The sequence below is a fragment of the Myotis nattereri genome (assembly GCF_964212035.1).
Source record: "Myotis nattereri genome assembly, chromosome: 7".
NCBI classification, from domain to species: domain Eukaryota; kingdom Metazoa; phylum Chordata; class Mammalia; order Chiroptera; family Vespertilionidae; genus Myotis; species Myotis nattereri.
The window spans coordinates 60097606-60118435 of NC_138082.1; the positions used below are offsets into that span (position 1 = coordinate 60097606).

Consider the following 20830-nt stretch of genomic DNA (forward strand, 5'->3'; position numbering starts at 1 on the left):
CTCCTAAAAATATTAATAATGATGCATCTTGCCAAATCTTTGCACTTATACCTGTAGACACAACAAAGAAGGAAAATACAGCGAAGGAAGTAGAAACCCAAAGAACTTGGCTCTAAGCTATCTGCATGTTACTAGAAAAAAAACAACAGTTTGTGGTCATGACTAACATGGATAAATGCTCAAGTGACACTTTTTTTTTCTCTCTCTCCCTCCTCACTCCTTCTTTCTGTTGGACCCTGCTGTTTCTAAGATACCTTCTAGCTTGACTCACAACTGGGTGTCTCTGACACTGACTGAGGTTGCCTGGCAACATGACCTGGAGAGCGCTCACCAGCATGTGTGGAGGCTCTATTTTTTGGTTCACAGGTGGGAGATTTGGGCAGAATTTCATGAGATTTCCACGTTGCAATTGTTTCATGTTAGTGAGTGTGTGAGGAAGTTTATTACTTGCAATATTATTGTTATAGGTCATTGCACTATTGTTTAGATGCTTTTTTGTCTAATTATGAATACCTTCAGAAATTTTTAAAAGATTGGAATTGCCATTCAAAATACCTCATACCTTTTTAGAAGCTCATTAATATAAAGCCAAAGTAAAAACATATTGAAAACCAAAAGGTTACTGATGGGGAAGAGATGCAGGTGGAATTTCTTGGGGTTTGGAAGTGTTCTGTATGTTGATTTGGGTAATAGTAACACAAGTATATAACTATGTAAGTATCCATCAATCTGTATACTTAATATTAGTACACCTTTCACACTTTAACATACATATGGCATACTTCAAGAGTTTCAAAGGTGGTAACAAGATGAGTAAATGTATCTATACTAATAAAAGGATAATATGCCAATTAGACCAACAGACCAAACGTCCTTCCGGACAAAGCCGCAGCAGGTGTGAGGGCCGAGGAGAGCAGGCAGCCGTGGCAGCTGGCAATGGCAGCAGCAGCAGGGTGATGGGGGCAGCGCCTTCTCCTGATCAGCCCAGTTGCCTCCCATAGAGGGAGTCCAGACTGTGACTTAGGCCCGCTCTCCCCAGGGAGCGGGCCTAAGCCATCAGTAGGATATCCCCCGAGGGCTCCTGGACTGTGAGAGGGGGCAGGCCGGGCTGAGGGAACCCCCCCAGCAAGTGCACGCATTTTCATGCACCGGGCCTCTAGTATACACATAAAGAAACAGAAGGTAGATGTCAAACTACAGCGGGAATGCCGGGGGAAGATTGCAGGGAGAGGGTAAGAGATCAACCGAAGGACTTGTATGCATGCATATAAGCGTAACCAATGGGGAATAGGGGAGGCTGGGGGAAGGTCAAGGGGGAAAAAAGGAGACATATGTAATACTCTTTGTAATACTTTAAGCAATAAAACAAATTTTTTTTTAAAAAAAGAATGTAAGCTAGATGTCAAATTGGGGACAAAATTAATCTCTAGGCTTTTATCACAGAACAGAGTATCTTCTTTCAGACTGAGCACCGCTGTTGCATCTAATTAGTTTAACAACAGGAACTATCTTGCCATATGTCAACGATGCTTTTACTATTAACGTGCTATTTACAGAGAAGGAGCCTTAACTGTCAACTCAAATGGGCAGACTGAAGAGAGCAGGCACTAACAGTCACACCCTGCAAATGATTTGCTGCTGCAGCCTTGCTGGATCACAAGAGGAATACCTGGAAGATCATATCTGGAAATTTACCTCAAGGAGACGCTTCACACACAAAGTCGGAGACTTGCCTGCTGATGTGGCCTCTGTGGAGTGCACTAAATAACCCCTCCTTGCCATGATTTCCTGTGGCAGGTGAATAGGTTGACAAAATCTAACCTAAACTTTAAAACAGGGATCCTTAAAAGCTTGATTTCATTTCATTCTATTTGTAAAACATCATCATACAATCTCCATACCAGAGACCAAAGGCATTTACTGTACTTTACTTACAGAACCTCTCAGAGAGTTTAGAATTGAACTTGTCTGGTTTTTTAAAGTACTTTTACATTGTTCTTATTTCATTTGATCCTCATCATGGCTTTGATATACACTTCCCATTTTATAAATTCTCAAGATCAGAGAATTTAAATGACTTGTCCAAAGTGACGCACTACATCTAAGCCATCAATCTTCACAACCAGTTTGAAGCCAGTTTTCTAACATACAATACCATGTTGTTCAATTAATATCTATTGTTTTGTTTCAGAACTAGGAAAACTTCTCAACAAAGCCAGTTCCTATAAAAATTCAACTCTGAGTTTCATAAATAAGTGTCACCTTGTTTGCTGGTGTTTAGGATCAGAGGAGACGATATGCACAAGAGAATCTGTCTAAGGCAAATAAAAATGCACAGCATTGTGTTGCTTTAAAGCTATCAAATAGGTGGCAAAGGTTAACTTGTCCACCTAATTGATTTGTCAGCTGACAAAACAGGTCCAGAGGGTTATAATGACTTTCACAAGTTTCATACCTTCTAATGGCAGAATTCAAATGGAACTCATTCTATCTACTTCTTGCTTTGACATTATATAAGTGCTATTATATAAGCCTGAATATTGAGCAATATTTCAGTAGAGTTGAAAATATTAAAATAATATAAAGGGCAGAAATTGAGATTCAATTCCATATAAAAGATAAAGCTTTACCCAAGAAAAACAAGGTAAATTGCCTTTTTAGACTATCAATCAGTATTAGGCATAAATGGACTCTGTCCCCTCAAATAACTGAATTTTTGTTAACATAAGGGGGTAAAATAAAAAAAAAAACCTACTGAACCTTTCCTCTGGGATAGACCTTTTGCATATATTATAATATTCAACCCTCACCGAAATGCTTCAAGATAGTTATTACTATGCCCTTTCACAGCTGAGAAAGTAGACACAGTTAGCATTAAGACCGTGCTCAAGGACACAACATTAGTAATTTGCAGAGCTGAGATCAGAGCCCAGCTCTGCTTAATAATAGAACCTGTCTATTTTAACTCACACCATCTTGCCTCAGGGATGAAATTACTTCATCCTCATCCTCACAAGGAACATATTCAGAGCAGTTGTGTATGCTGCCAGAACACTACATGTAACAGCTTTCTCTGCAATAAAAAGTAATGGTTAGGTAGAAAATATTGGGTGAGGCTTCCAGGGAATCTCTTTGAGGGGAATAAATTAGCTGGTAGCATGCCCCTTTGTCATTGTATTTTTTTCTTCATTTTTGTTGCATAGAACCAAATATGATGGCTAGGCTCCAGCAGTCACTTAAGCCAGTGGGAAAACCTTGAGGATGAAATCTTATGGCTAAGATGGTGGAAAAACTACACGAGGTGACTAGATTCTCTAATAGCCAAGGTACTCCAATTCCACTGAGTTGCAATTCCTCACAAAACTATAATAGCAACAACTCATATTTGTGTAAAAAGGTTATTAAAAGAAGCTCTGGCAAATGCATACTAGGTCATTTAAGAAGAAAAAAGAATTCATCTTGCTTTCGAAAACCAACTGTAGTTAAAATATATATGAAAAAAATTGTATTTTTTCTTCCATTTAGACAGTAGAAAACCATAATAGAACATTGCTCTTATCCTAACCATGAGAAAAAGGACAGATAATCTGCAAAATAACTTTTGTTGAGCCCATCAGAGAGCTGGGGTTGCAAGGCCAAGAGATTAATTAACTAAACTTCAAAGGGTAACAGCCACCCTGAGGAGAGACAGGACATAAGCCACTTATTTCACTTTTTCTAGAACATGAGAAAAATAGGTACACATTGTAAAAGTGGGTAAGAAGAAAACAGGTAAAATTAAAAATAAAAACGAAACAAAACTTCAAGGCTAGAATGGGCTAACAGAACACTATAGACACCCTGGGATCCACTCATTCATAAGCTCTTTTTTTCATCTACTGGCCACTCAGAAGAAAGACTTAAGTCAGGACAGAACACCAAAGAGAGCACTTCAGTGTGCAAAGGCACAACATTCTTTCTGATTCCCCAGACTCTCTCTAACACAAAGGAAAATTTTGTCTTTTGGGACCAAAAAAACTCACACTCCCAGTGCCCTGAAAAGATCCATAGTTTCTGTGAAAGAGGTAGATGCAAACGTTTTCTGGCCCTGCTGGTGGGGCAGGTAACTCTCTTGGGCCCAGAATCTGACATTAATACAAAGCAGACATCTGCTATCTCTAGGGGAAGAACAGGACACTCCCACCAAAGAACCCTATGGAATCAAGGAGGCATTTTGGCTGGGGGCCATGGAATGGGTAGGAATGGTTAAAGAGCCACACACCTAAAGCCCAGGCACACAGCACAGTCTAAGATGAAGACTGGAGCCAAGGAACCTAGAGTCCTCCTAGCCCAACAGGAACACTGCACCAAATAATAAGCAACAGCCCTCTGCCAGTGGGGGAAATGCAACAGTGTGACCAGAGGCTTCCTCTGTTGTGTAAGCATGTGGGAAATGCTGAACGGGGAGGGTAGAGAATAAACACAGAAAATCCCCTGACATTCCAGGTCCCACACTAAACACAAGGAAGTAACATCTCTGCTGCTGGAATTTAAAATCTGAAAAAAAAAAATCCATTTAAATAATGAGATTAAGAAATTTTTAATCAAATTAAAAAAGAAAAATTATTGTATAATCTCAGCAGACACAGAAGAAGCTCCTGATAACACTCAAATCCAAATTACGATGAAAAATCCCAGCAAAGTCAGAAATAAAAATAAATGTCTAAATCTATTATATGTTATTGCCAAAAACAATTACAATAAAATCATTCTTAATAGGAAAATGGTAAAAGTATTCCCTTTGATTTGAAAATAAGAATTTTCATTTTCCCCACTTTCATTCAACATTGTGCTGGAATTCTAGCCAATGGAATAAGACATGAAAAAGAAATAAAAGTATAAAGTTTGAGAAATACTAAATAAAATTATCTTTGATCATAGACAACATCATTGGTTATGTGAAACATCCAAAAGAATCTACTAAGACAATATTGGAATTAATGATTTTACAATCTGCTTTATGCAAAGTCAATATAAAAAATTACCTTTAAACTGCATAAAACTTGTAGGAACAAATCAATCACAATGTATAAGACCTCTATGCAGAAAACCATAAAATATAATTGAGAGAAATTAAAAACAACTAAATATATGAAATATACACAACATTGACCTATAAATTAAGAGTCGATATTGTAATTATGCAATACTTTACTTAACAATAAATTGAATTCAATCTCAACTGAAATTACAACTTTTTTGTCAAACCTGACAAAGTAATTCTAAAATTCATATGAAATAAAACAAAGTCAAAATGCCTTAAATAAAAGCATGGTGGCAGAACTTGTTTTAATAGATATCATGAATAATAAAAAAGTAACCATAATTAAAATGTGTTACAAGTAGTAAGAATAGACTAATAGATGAATTAAAAAGAATAATTGGTACCCAAAATGCAGACATATATTGACATTTGATTTAATATAAAGATGGCATTTAAGAATAGTAGGTGCAGAAAGTTTTCAGTTGATTCTGTAACAACTGGATATCCATTAGCAAGGAAAATAGAACTTGACTTCTACCTCAAATTATTCACATAAATCAATTGTAAGTGGAATTACCTAAACGTAAAGTGGCAAAAAATAATTAAAATTAAAAGTAGAAACTCTTCCTCATCAGAAACTCCATTAAGAAACTGAAGAAGCAAGTCACAGGGGGTAAAAGGTATTTGCAATATTTAATTGAAAGGGGTTCTTAATCCAAATATAAATAACATCTGCATATTAACAATTTAAAAATCAACACAAAAGAAAAATAGGCAAGACAAACATGAAACTTACAGACAATAATACCGATATGGCAATTAAACCACATTAATTCATGAGTGAAATGTAAACTATACTTTCATGAGAATGACTAAAATTAAAAGGACTGATTATTCCAAGTACTGATAAGTATGAAATAATGGGAACTCTCATACACTACTAATTGGAGTTGATATAACTACTTTGGAAAACTGGCATTATCAACTAAAATTGAAGAGGTACATAGAATACAACCGAGCAATTTCATTGTTAAATATATATCTAATAGAAATGCATGTACACGAGCAGCAAGAAACATTTAAAGGAATGTTTGCAGCATTAGTTATAATTGCCCAAAGTCAGAAACAGCCTAAGTGTCCTTCAACAATATCTACACTAATAAAAGAGAAACATGCAAATTGGTGTCACTCCACTACACCCATCAGCCAATCAGAGTGACTATGCAAACTAACCCAACAAAGATGGTGGTTAATTTGCATACGCAGGCACGGGAGTGAAGACTGAAGACTGAAGACTGAAGACTAAAGGCAAGCCTCACTGCGGCTGCAGCGGAGAAACCAAGCCTCACTGTGGCCGGAGGGGAGAAGCCTAGCCTCGAGGCTTGGCTTCTCCACAGCAGCCAGACCAAATGCCTGGGTCCTGGGTGCCGGAGGAAACTGGTGCCAGCAGCCAGGGGAAGGAAGGCCTATTGACGAATCTTCATGCAACGGGCTTCTAGTAATGAATAAAACTCTGTAGTATCCTATATAACAAAAGGATAATATGCAAGTCAACCGAACGGCGTAATGACCGGTCGCTATGATGCGCACTAACCACCAGGGGACAGATGCTCAACACAGGAGCTGCCCACAGCATGCCAACCTCTCGGTCCCTTCCCCAAGCCAGTGAACAGGGAACCAGGGGTGGATGGTGGCGGGGAGAGGGGCTGGCTGCTGGAAGCCAGGAAAGCTGGCCCTAATTGCAAGCCAGGGCTAGGGATGATACCGTGCATGAATTTTGTGCGCTGGGCCTCTAGTTTTATATAATGGAATACTACATAGCAATTAAAATTAATAAACTGTACAAACACATTAATGAAACTTAGAAATATATGTTCAGGGGAGAAAACCAGACCCAAAGGAAAGCACATTATATAATTATCATGTCCATAAGTTCAAAAATAAAGCTAAAACAAATTTTGTATTTAGGGATGCATGATAAAATGCTACAACTAATAAAAAGCAAGGAAGTGCTTACTAGAAAAGTCACAAAAGTGTTATCTGTCAGGAAACTGCAGATATTTGGGAGGCAGAAAAAGCAGGCTTTCTGGAATGCAGCATGTGTTCTATTCCTTAATTTCTTTGCCTGCAAAAATCATTCTTTTGTCCCTTGAATACATAAAAATTCACAATAAAAAGGCTTAAAATGGCAAAAATTCTGTAATTAAATGTTATGACAGATGAGATAAAGTACAACGAACATAACTCACATCTATTGAGAATTTACTGTGTTTCAGAAGCCACTTTAAGTGTTTTATCTCATTTCACCTTTACAATGTTCAGGAAACATAGTACTACTATTACAATATTTCAACACATTTCAAAGGTAAGAGACTGAGGCACAGAGAGCTTACATAATTGACGCAAAGTCACACAGCTGAAGAGGCCTCATTTGGGATCTGGACCACGCCGTAGTGTAGTTCTGAGGCCCATGCTGTTGAGCTGCACATCATGCTGCGTTCTCCAATGCAGAACAAGACAAATCCTCTTTATGCTGGGTGCTGATTTGTCCCCTTGTCAACGCTATTGTTTAGCATGATAGGTAAACTAAGTCTAAAATAATTGGTCTTTCATGGACCCAAGATATTAAATCTTTAATTTAGCACTCTAAACTTCTTTCATGTTAAGCTCTCCTAGGGAAGGAAGACAAATCATATTAAGGTGACATATTTACTAGTCTAATTTACAATTGAGCAATATCATAAATTACTCTGTTCCTGTTGCCAAGCATTGAAGTGAAGGTATACAAGCCATTCATCACTAACCATAAGGGATATTTCTTCCTAAAGGTCAAATTATTCTCCCAACTCGAAGACTTCACTTAAAGATGGGATGAACTCTGGGGGGAGGGGGGGACCTGATCTTACCAATGATCTCTTGGTAAGGTCATTTTCTGGTTCAATCAAGCTGGAAATCTGTTGTGTGTTGCTGTTGTTTTTTTGAGAAAAATGGTGTACAGTGCTTAACTGCAGCGATATGGAGCTTGGCCGATCCCCCCCAGCCCTACCATTTCCTAGTTATTGGACCTAGGACAATCTACTTAGCTAAAGGCTGCTCAGTTTCCTCTTGTGCAAATGTAGATAATATTAGCATCTACCTCTCAGAATTGCTTGGAAGTTACATTTAATAATAAATATAAATAATTTAAAATAGAACCTAGTACATAGTGAATGCCACCCAAGTGGTATCATTATTATACCTAGACCCTATTTTTTTCAAAATCTCACCTGCATCTATTGCTTCCTCTCCATTCCCGCTGCTATGACCTCACATCTTACCTCATCCATTCATTCCTATATTACTCTTTTTTCCTAAAATTGTTTTTCTTGTCTACAAGTCTTCCAGCTAGAATCAATCGTGAAGATAACTCCTGTCTAGTAGTCAGAGAAGAAACTATTTGTTCACACAATTGGCCTTTGCAAAATACTCTGTGTGTTTTTTTAATTGCCTACCAAATAAATTTAAATTCAAATTTCATATTCTGATTATCAGTATTTTATATAACCTAGCTCCAGTCTTATTTTCCAGTGTTACCTGGTTTTAGTCCAACATAAGAAACTCATTTTGTTGCCAAGCTAAATAATTCTAACCATGGATAGGGACCCCTTAATGTAAAGTCTGGCTCTTTACCTCTGAACTTGGGGATGCCATTTCCTTGGCTTCTCTGTTCCACCTGCATCAATATCTAGTGCAAATGCAACCTCCATGATGAAATCTTGAGCCAATGGGGTTGAGAATTACATATCCTTTCTTAAATCTCCTCTAATGCTTTATTTTTCATCTATATTAAACCTTTTCAAATTATTTGTAACAGCTTTATTAATTTGACTACTTTAGACTACTCTCCTAATATCATAATCTAATAACACATCATTCACTTTATTTATGCCTGGGCATATTTTATTTCCTCAAATTGAAGATAGAATTTTCTTGAAAGTCATTTTTGTCTTTCCCTTCCACTTGCTCTAGTACGTACTAGCAAGGTGCCTCTCTTATTATAGGAGCATGCGGTAAATGTTTATTGGATTAAATGAAATAGAATTACTAAATATAACCACTAGCTTTGTCTTTCAGAGACCAAATCTTGAAATGGAAAGTAAAAGCATTCTGTAAGCCTTTCAGTTTTTTAAAATAAAGAGTAGTGTGAGAATGCAAAAGACTTGACCCCTTCATTTTTAGAGCAATAATATTTTACAGTGTGAAAATATCCCTCAAGTAAAATGCTGCTGATGGTTTGTTCTAAGCAGTGGTGTGTAAAGGGACTGGGATCAGTGGATGACTGAACTGGAAGAAAGTGAAGACCACCAAAGACTTGAAAAGGAAAAGTAGCAGTGTGGCCAAAGTGTTGTCAGGATGTCCCTGACAGATGATACACCTGAGGATGGCAAATAGCGACGAGAAGGAATCCGTCAGGGTGAACTCTACATTTCAAACTTCTCTGTGTTCCTTAAGTGGCTGAAGGACTGCAAGAAAAGGGCATGGTCAGTCACTTCAAATTCTTAAGAGTAAGAGTAATAAAAGCATAAGATATGGTCCCAAACCTTGGAGAAGGAGCTTTTATATTTTTTAAATTTTCTTTACTCAAACAGCATTTTTTAAGGTAATTAGTTTTGGATTGCTGGGTGGTCCTATCAACACTTAATATAAGGCAATCATTATATGTTTCGGTTGAAAACAAATCACACTCTATTTATTTATTAAATAATTCATATGTCTGACCTGAGGTTTAGGAGCATTGTTTTACGCAAATAAAAGAAAGTCAGATCAGCCACAAAATTTCAATATTTAACAGCCAGGTTAAGGGGATAAGAAAAGAAGGGTTAGTCCTGGTTGGTGTGGCTCAGTTGGTTGACCATCATCCCATGCACCAAAATGTTGCAGGCTCTATCCCAGGAGGCACTTGCAGGAGGCGGCCAATCAGTGTTTCCCTCCCACATGAATGTTTATCTCTCCCTCTCCTTTCCTTTCTTTCTAAAAAGTCAATAAAAAAACTTTTTTAATTTAAAAAAAAAAAGAAAAGAAGCTTTAGAATTAGATTGATCTCAGGCTTCATTTCCATGAATGATAGATTTAAACTTTCTGTGTTACATTTTTCTCCTATGAAAAATGGAGATAATAATATAGCTACTTCATGGTATTATTGCTTAGATGAAATGAGATTTTGAATGTAATGTATATGCTACACTTCCACCGGAATTAAATGCTTAATAAATATAAAATTATTTTAAAAAATGCTTAATAAAATTATTTTCTTCTGCACATTCCTCAGTTTCCATAAATTGTTTCATAAAACATTGGGTGAGATTATTCCCCCAAATTATTTGACAATCATTTCATTATTTTCTTTCTTCATATTTATGTTTGCCCTGTCTTCTTCTTAAAAACACAAAACAAAAAACATTTGGATTCCCTAAGCACCTAACAACTGCCCCTGTTCTTTCCAAAAAGCATATAAACACTTTCAACCTAAAAATATAGTCAACACACAATAAGATAAATATGTATGCTAATTTTATACACTGTTTGCAGGGTGGGGCAAAGTGAGTTTACAGCTGTGAGTACTCAAAACACAGAGTTTATTCTTGTCTTATTATTTATTAATCATTGCATTATTTTCCATAAAAACATTGTAAACTTACTTTTTCCCCACCTTATATATACCTGATGTTTGACAAAATGGTATATTTCATTACTAATGGTTGAAAGAAGTAAAGATGTCTACTAAAAAGCACCTTGCTCTGTTTATAAAGAAGACGGAAGTTTACTTTCTATTTGAGCATGTCAATCAGCAGTGGTCACTGAATACCTTTGCTGTGTACTTTATATGACATGATTCTGAAGCAATGATGCGTATTAACAAACATACTTGAGTTAATATAACTAAAAATATCAATTCCAACTTAATGGCCACTAACATTTATTGAGCATTTACTCTATACCTGGAACTGTGCCATATTTTACATGCATTATCTCACTTTCCACAAATGAGGTAGTTCCCAATCTTATGTCCATTAAAAAAAAAAAATAAGTAATTTATTCAAAGTCACACAGCTGGTGAGTAATAAATCCAGGATTTAAAGCCAGGTGGTCTGATCCCAGAAATCTTAATCCACTATATCAGTGGTTCTCAACCTTGGCTGCACATTACAATCACCTGGGAATCTTTTTAAAATCCTGATTTCTGGGCCTCATCCTCCGGAAATTCTGTTTTTTTTTGTTATGGGGTGAGGCTACAACATTAGTAACAAAGAAACGGAATTTCCGGAGGATGAGGCCCAGAAGTCAGAATTTTAAAAAGATTCCCAGGTGATTGTAATGTGCAGCCAAGGTTGAGACCACTGCACTATACTATGCTGCCTATTTTTAAAGTAGTTGCATTTGGAGACAATGACTAAGCATCAATGCCGTCATCACTGATTCTACCTTTACTGAGAATTATATTTTAAAATTCTCCTACAGATCATCCCACTTCATCAAACAAGGAATTTGAGCAAATGGAGGCCAGGAATCTATGATTACATGATCCCTTCCAGTTCTAAAATAACAAAATGGTAGCATTTAATTGTGTATTTGTATTTATTGAATGAAAGAAGACTCTTGAAGAACTTCAAAACTCTAATTCTAAACACTTTTTATCCTATATAATAAAAGCCGAATATGCTAAGTATCCGGTCATCCGACTGTCCATTCAACCAATCAAAGCATAATATGCTAATGATATGCTAAGTCAACTTAACCACTCGCTATGACATGCACTGACCACCAGGGGGCAGACGCTCTGACTGGTAGGTTAGCTTGCTGCTGGGGTCCAGCCAATGGGACTGAGCAAGATGAGCCGGACACACCCTGGTGCCCTCCGTGGTCCCTCCCAGGCTGGCCAACTTCCTGCATCCCTCCCTGGCCCCAATCGTGCATCAGTGAGGTCCCTCTGACAGGCCTGTGCCCCCTCGCAGTCTTGGCTGAGGGACCCCTGCCCCCACCCTGAGTGCATGTATTTCGTGCACTGGGCCTCTAGTAAAAGAATAATTTAGGCAATCTATATACTCTTTCTTTAAGGAAGTTGCATTTCACTTATTTCCTACTAGTTCAAAGCGGTTCAAATTAGGATTAGAAAGCATAATTTGAAATGAAAGCAATGACATGATAGACAAACAGGAAAAAAAAATCAAAAAAACCTGCAACATTTTCAGGATAATGCTTAAGCAATACAAAAACCCAAAGAAATAATCAGGACATGTTTGCACTCTTCAAAACATCCAGGCTCTTAAATAAAAGTTATTTGACTTTTTCTGCTACCAAAGGAATATTTTTTGAAAAGTCTTATGTCCAATGCCCAGATTCATCACCTTGAATAGATATTGTGCAAGGCATTAAAACTTCCTGAGTATCAGTTTTCTTATTTAAAAAATAGAAATAAAAATAATAAACTTAAAATATTTGGGTAAGAATTAAAGGTGCAACGTGTAAATTGCCTGATATTGAGCAAATCGGAATACTAGCAAATCCTAATACTCAGCAAATCTTAATACTTAATACTCCTTTTAAAACTTCCTTATTAACACTGGCTAAAATAACACTAATTTTTTTCTTCACTCATCTCAATGTACAATTCAGAGGAAAGCAATCTTAAACAATATGTGAAAAGCATTATTGTGTGCATTATGTACATAGAACAATAGTAAAATTCAGCTATTAGAAATCTTAAAGTACTACAACTTAATTCCAACTAGCCAACAGCTCAAGTTTTTATCTTTTATATAGTTTTTCTCAATATTCACAAATATCAAGAACTGTAAATAGAAATGTGTTCGTTTATGACAGTCTGCCAAATTCATTCAGCATGACTGCAATTGAGTGAAAAAATAGAAATACATATTACTTACTGTATGTGGCGCTTGGCAATTTCAAAATGATTTGCAAACATTCATCTTCAAAATACTCCTACAAAATGCATCTGTGAAAAGAAAAGAAAAAAGAGTAAGCAATTGGCCAAGGACACAGAAATACAAATCCAGACCAACACACACTGAGACACTACATACTTAACATACTGAAATAAAATTTTGTGAAATATAGATTATATATCTTACAAAACATAGTAGGCTGATGAACAGAAATATTCCCAACTGTTCTAAACATCAGTCAAGGAGGTCACTCTTGGGTAAGAGGCAAGAGTCTGCACACGGATTCAGAATCATACATGGCAGAACAACTTAAAGCAATTCAAAATCATGAGATGTCTGTAGCTAAATGTAATTGGAGACTTGATGTGGTTATTAAAATAATTCAAGTTTTAAAAATGCACCTTTGTCTAACATATTAAGATCTCTGATGGAGAAGTTTGCTTGATTTACCCAGAGAATTGCACCAATTCACTTTGTAATTGCATGTCAATTTTAATTGAGGACCACACACTGAGAAAAAAGTAGGAATGCCACTTGCATGCCTCACAAAAATACACAAACATCCATTTTCTTTTTTTCAGAGTCAACGTAATTATAAGGAAAAAGTTATTTAATAAGATTTTATTAATTAATTTGTGTGTTTTTTAAAGGAGGAATGTTGGGATGAGCACATTAATTTCAAAGCTCAATATATTTCACTATAAATAGGATTTTATGTTTGGGGGTATACTGTTTTATAAAAGAACTGTTCAAAAGAAAAAAAATAATATACAACCTAATGACATTTTAAATAACCCTTTGAGGTACAATGTGTTTTTTCGGATAGATCAAACACACGATGGACAATACAAATAAAACTCCCCTAAGCAGCAAGCACCTTTAGAGTAACATTAGTTCCCAGCAGCCAACAGAATTTCTGCCCAGAGAGATGTGGTTCTTTATAGTACTAAGTGGAAACACCAGTTTATTAATACAGACGGTGTGCTTTTGTGTTCACCAAAACCAGGTGTAATCAGTTCAACAAACAGAATAGACAATGAGTTGGATGTCTAATTTATCTTCCTGGAGTATTTAAAAAACACAGGATGGCAAAGGCCTCTACCTGGCATAGGAATGAATGATTTTACTATTGGTTCACGCAGAGCCTCTCAAACAAGAGAAAACTATATATGTAATTAGCAAATTTATATTTAGATATCAAAGATAAATCAAGAGCCCAGCTAGTGTGGCTTAGGTAGTTGAGCATCAGTCCATACACCAAGAGGTCCCTGGTTCAATTCCTGGTCAGGGCACATGCCTGGGTTGTGGGCTCAATCCCAGTAGGGGGCATGCAGGAGACAGCCAATAGATGATTCTCATCGATTTTTCTAGTTCTCTTTCCCTCTCCCTTCCTCTCTATAAAATCAATAAAAACATATTTTGAAAAGAAGTAAATCAAGAAATTCATAAGAAACTATGTCTTCTTAAATTTTTATTTTTCTAAGTTTAAAACTTAAAGCTTAATAAAAAAGCAAATTCATATTCATATATAATTTCAATAAACTTATAAAGCAACTATTAGCAGATCTGTATGTTTCTTTACACTTTAGCATATTCATTCGTGTGGGCAAGAGAACTAAAGTTAACACTAATAAGGTGACTTCCCCAATTTGACACAGCTGGTAAGAGGTGACACTAGGGCCTGGATACCTTTTCTCCCCCAGGTTTCATCAGCTTACATTGCTGCCAGTCTCTCATTAGAGCCAAACATTTACATTCAGAGTATAGCCTTTGATCAACTTCTACCCTAGATACCTATATATATTGGTACTGTGCGGGGAGGGGGAGGGGGGGGAAGAGGAGTACACCGAGATGATGATGATAAGCACAGTCCTAAGCATAAATTTCTACTTTGAGAATAAAACAGCTCAGGGGATGACTGCCTAGGTCAATTCTTCCTCCTCCAGTGATGGCAAACCTATGACACGCGTGTCAGAGGTGACACGCGAACTCATAGTTTTGGTTGATTTTTCTTTGTTAAATGGCATTTAAATATATAAAATAAATATCAAAAATATAAGTCTTTGTTTTACTATGGTTGCAAATATCAAAAAATTTCTATATGTGACAGGACACCAGAGTTAAGTTAGGGGTTTTCAAAATGCTGACACGCTGAGCTCAAAAGGTTCGCCATCACTGGCGCAGAATCAGTTTTTCTGACCCAATTACTTCTCACTACAACACCTGTTAGCCCTTCCATTGCATCCAGAGTAGAAGTTGCAAAGTGGAGTGTAATAACCAAATCTGGCTTATTGACATGGTTTGTTTATTCCACATCATGGATTCAAAAGTATTTTTTTAAATATTCAAAAGTGGAATATTTTTCATAAGAATCCTCATTTTTAGCTTTTTGAAAGAGCAAAGATTTTGTTAGGCTGAGCCTCCAGAGAACATAGAAATTGTTGTCTCTCTTGGATGAGACATACTTTCTGCCCTCAGCTATTTCCTACTTTTGAAAGCTGTCGTCTACTCTTCCATTTTCAAACATCAGTGTTTTGTTCCTGATCCCTGCATACCAACTACAATCGAACCTCTTTACTATGAAACTGGAGAAAGGACTATCCTCAATGAGGCTCAAAATGCTTACTTCATTAGTTGAAGCAACTGCTTAAAACTACATTTCACTGGCTTTTATACTCAGGTGTTATTGATTAGTTAGTTACCTTATTTTAATCTAATTACATTTTTTAAAATTTCATGGGTTTGAATGTCCATTTGTCTAAATATACATTTGATCATTTTTAAAGCTAATGGAGAAATTTACAAACACAACTGATTGGTACAAATCAAAGAAGTTATCTCCAGTAATGATTTTACCATGCACACATCTTTCAGAGACTTCCTGGATTGACAAATATGCCATTTGATAAAAAATAATAGAAGAAAAAAAACCCTTCAATTTAACTAAATAAACTGGATTAACACTGATCACAAAAGGTAAGGCTATTCAATCCACACTCTCTGATTACATCATGGCATGTTTTAAATAACTTGAAATAACAATGTTTTGTAGAATGCTTTAAAAATATGGAGCTAGAGTTCTGGGTAGTATTAACAGCACGAATGTATTAAACATTTCACAAATTGAGCAAAATATATACAGTCAACAAATCAAAATAAACAAACAAAAACCCCAACACAAATCCTAGATCTTTAGCATAACTGGAAGTTTGAGAATAATAAAAATGTTAAATTACTTGTAAACAGAAAATTAAACAGCAATTTCTAACAGAGATATCTTTCCAGCTCCACTATGTATTGCAGAGATCTAAGGGGTACAGAAAAATCTATGAGGAGGAGAAAAGAGGAAAACAAATGTTCTAATACCAACACAAAACTTACTCTCAGAAAGTCCACTGATACTATTAACATACTGAAAAACTATCCTGGCATAACAGACATAGGAAGGAGACATAAAAATATAGAATCCAAGGTGGCAACATTTTCTCTGGCACTTAAAAATGATGGGGATATGTCCAAAGAGCATAGGCTGTAACTTCAAAAGCTCTCAGCAGTGAAATCTTGGACAATTGGGAAATCAAAATAATTAATAACCATAAAGAATTAAAATCCATGACAGGCAATAAAATATAAATAAAAATAAAGTGTATAAGGAATTGAAAATTCTTCTTTTGTATAGCATGCCACTTATAATATAGATGTGCTGATAAGAGTTAGAACATCACCATTAGGCAAACATTATAGTTAACTTGATTCGGTCAAGAAAACACCTGTGAACCAGCACTTGTGGGTGAAAGCATCATCAACAAGATATCTCCATAATCTTAAAGTGTCTTTCCACAAATCACTTACTAATTACAAAAAGAAAAGTAGAAACATTCAATGGAGAAACTTGGCATAGACCACCTCACTAAATGACCAAAGCCAACATCATCAACAGGACAAATATACATGATGTGCTTCAAGTATGCTACTCCTGAGAAGGACACAACATCACTTCCATGGTGTATCTGCCAAAAATGCATAACCTGAATTAATATTTAGGAAATTGCAAGCAAACCCAAATTGAGGAATGTGAATATTATCTGGCCTGAACCTACTGAGGAAAGTCTGAAAATATGTGGCATGACCTCTTCAAATTCAAAGTCATTAAAAACTGAGGAACTGCTCCAGGTTAAAGGAAGTTTAAAAGACAGGACAACCAAATGCATGTGTGATCCAGATGCACTTTGAGTTACATAACAATATTTTGTTAATAATGTCTTATTTTCCATAATTATACTATGGTTATACAGGACAATATCCTTATTCTTAGAAAATACACACAAGAGCACTTCAACTCAAGAAGCATGATATCTGTACCTTATTCACTGTTTCATGTACTCACAACTACAGTAATTGCAAACTTTCTGTATGTTTGAAACCATACCCAAATTTAAAATTAATCAAACAACAATGAGGTATCATCTCATACCTGTCAGAATGGCTATCATCAACAAATCAACAAACGACAAGTGCTAGAGAGGATGCGGAGAAAAGGGAACACTCTTGCACTGTTGGTGGGAATGCAGACTGGTGCAGCCACTTTGGAAGACAGTATGGAGTTTCCTCAAAAAGTTAAAAATGGAACTCCCATTTGACCCAGTGATCCCACTTCTAGGAATATATCCCAAGAAATCAGAAACACCAATCAGAAAGGATATATGCACCGCTATGTTCATAGCAGCACAATTTACCATAGCTAAGATTTGGAAGCAGCCTAAGTGCCCATCAGCAGATGAATGGATTAGAAAACTGTGGTACATCTATACAATGGAATACTATGCTGCTGTAAAAAGAAAGAATTCTTACCATTTGCAACAGCATGGATGGAACTGGAGAGCATTATGCTAAGTGAAATAAGCCAGTCAATGAAAGATAAATACCACATGATCTCACTCATTTATGGATAATAAAGACCATTATAAACTGGTGAACAAAAATAGATACAGAGGCAGAGCAGCATCAAACAGACTATCAAACTACAGCGGGAAGGCCAGGTAGGGTTGTGGGGGGAGGGGGGTAAGAGATCAACTGAAGGACTTGTATGAATGCATATAAGCATAACCAATGGACACAAGACACTGGGGGGTAGGGGAGACCAGGGGAATGTCAAGGGGGGGAAAAAAGGAGACATATGTAATACTCTGTAATACTTTAAGCAATAAAACAAATTTTTTTTAAAAAAGAATAAAGGTAGAAATAAATAAATGCTTTACTTTCATTGAGATATCTTGGGATCACAGGAAAATTGTCAAATATAAATCAGTGAAGGGTTTTTAAATAGAGAAAAAAAAGTTTAGAATAAATCAAAATCATTGCCCAATGTTGTTGGACAACTAGGATAACAAACAAGAAATTCAGAAATATATCTTTTTCTGTATTTTATATATTATATACTTTTATATTTTAATTCCTTCACACGGGATGGCTTCTGTTGTGTTGGCTGTTGTCATTTTTTCATTTGACTACCTGAGGGAAAAAAGGTCAGTGTCACATATTGCACATTTTGAAAATTCTTGTGGCACACCAGTTGAAAGTTGCTGCCTTAAAATACCCAGAAGGGGAATTACTAGATTAAATAGCATGAGGCTATTAAGATATTGTAAACTATATTTTATTAGTACAGATGCACACAACTTCTTATTTTAACAATTCCACAATCAGGTTCTATTTTACAGTCACTGTAGCTAGTAGCATTTGTGACATAAAAAATATTTGCTTAGCTATGCCCCAATTTGGTCCTGGCTCTTCATATTGTCATGTCTTAAATTGAGTGTTATGCATTCTTGTATTACACATGTTGAGTTTAATTATCTTTTTCAATATCTTCAAAGAGATTATCCAACAATTTAACATTGGAATAAAAAATTGTTTATATGGAAACAAAGCAGCTTTACTAAAGTAATTATTTATTTTTGGAGGAATTAACACAAGTCCTTTTTTTTTTTTCAACAAAGCAACAGACAAGTATTTTGTAAAACCTAAAGATTAAAAATACCTACAAACAGATGAACATGCATTAGTCTTAAAACTGAGAACATACAAAGGATTGATTATTCCATGATGAGTAATGTCAGTGAAGGCAGGAAACACTATAGATCCCCCTGAATCATCCAAATAGCTATAATAGGTCTCATTTCTAATTTACAGCAACAAGGTGTCAAAATGCCTAGATATTACCATATTTTTGCACTACATACACGATTTACATTTCATTACACTAGATATTACCTTTTTCTCTTTAAGTGCCATTTTAATCGATGGTTCTCATCGATCTTCAACTTCAGCCACTTTTCTTGCTTCCTATATTCACTTGGAATTCTTGTAAATTCCTACAGAGTTAGCAACTTTTCTACTCTATAGCTTCCACGTTTTGTATTCTTAAATTCTGGATATAAATACAAATATCATTCGGTATAAGCACCCAATAAACCCTTCTGGTGATTTACGTGGTCTGTCCTGGCAGGTTACTGACTCGATGACAAATAACAAGCTATGCCTCCCTGTACACAAAATTACATTTTCTTTACTTGTTCATGAGAACATTGTGTGAGGCAAAAACTAAACCTTACTAAAGTGAAGATATATGAGCTGTTATTTTAAATTTTATTTTTAAGTTACAGTTTATAGTCAATATTACTTTGTATTAGTTTCAGGTGTACAGCATAGTGAAGATATATGAACTCTTTTGCTTCCCCTCATATTTAAGTCCTGTCATTGTGTCAGAGAACAAAATTAGATTAACTCACAGTGATTTACTTCTCTCAAAGTCATGCTGGTTGTTACCCCCATTTGTTCTGATCTTTGAGATATATGAAAACCAAATGCCTTTTTGATTTATGTCTCTATTTTTATCTATATCAAAGCAAAATGATTAACATATAACTTCTAAAGTCATCACTAGTCTGCCCTCCTCTCCCATTTTCATTTGGACTTCAAAAACCCTCAGCTCATTTTCTATTGTAAATATGACTTGATCATAATCTTATGATAATTTCAATTGTGAAAGGTATGACAAATCAGAATCTCCAGAATCCTATATAATAAAAGCCCAGTGACCAAAAAGGCAGAACAACCAACGATTGGGGGCGTGGCCAGCCTGCAAACCTCCCACAGCCCCTCGTCCCTGCTGGCCCCGCCCCCCCCAGTGGGACCCCTACCATGATCAGAGGCATGGCTGGCCAGGAAACCTCCTGTGGCCCCTCATCCTGGCCAGCCCCATCCCCCCAGCAGGGACCCCCACCCCGATCCAGGGACCCCATCAGGGCCGGCCGGCCGGCCCCCACCTGTGCACTGGGCCTCTATCCTTTAAAAAGGGTAATATGAAAACTGACTCTAACAGTGGAATGACCAGAACGACCGCTCGACCAGTCACTGTGAGACGCACTAACCACCTATTGGTCCCTTTCCCCGGCTGTCAGGCTCCGATTATCTGATGGCGAACGGGGAACTGGGGATGGGTGGCAGGGGACACGGGTGGTTCCAAGCCAAGGCCCCCACCCCACCTGTCGCCCCCCACACAGAGGGCAACCCGCAGCAGGGGTAGGGCCAGAAAGCAGGCGGGAACAGCTGACCTCTTGGTTCCTCCCCGTGCTGGCAGGCTCCAATCACCTGATAGCGAACCGGGAACCGAGGGTAGGTGGCAGCGGGAGGCAGGGCTGGCTGCGGACAGTCAGGGAAGATGGCCCTGATCGCAGGCCAGGCCTTGGGACGGTACCCGCGCACAAATTTCATGCACTAGGCCTCTAGTATTCTACATAATTTAAATATAATCCTCATGAAGTTTACTAGACAACTTGCATCAGTATATAATTCCATATTG

The 20830-nt window shown here is 36.7% G+C and overlaps 1 protein-coding gene across 4 annotated transcripts in view; it reads right to left on the bottom strand.

Annotated features, from left to right (window-relative positions):
* GALNT13 (polypeptide N-acetylgalactosaminyltransferase 13) overlaps positions 1-20830 on the bottom strand; it is a 474320-nt gene that overhangs the window by 426679 nt on the left and 26811 nt on the right. For 3 of the 4 annotated variants that reach the window (XR_013996206.1, XM_081095196.1, XM_081095197.1), the window contains exon 2: positions 12946-13016. The gene's annotated coding sequence lies outside the window, so the exon portion shown is untranslated. Of the gene's footprint in view, positions 1-12945; positions 13017-19239; positions 19309-20830 lie in introns of those variants that run through there. The other variant, XM_081095198.1, reaches the window with a different exon arrangement.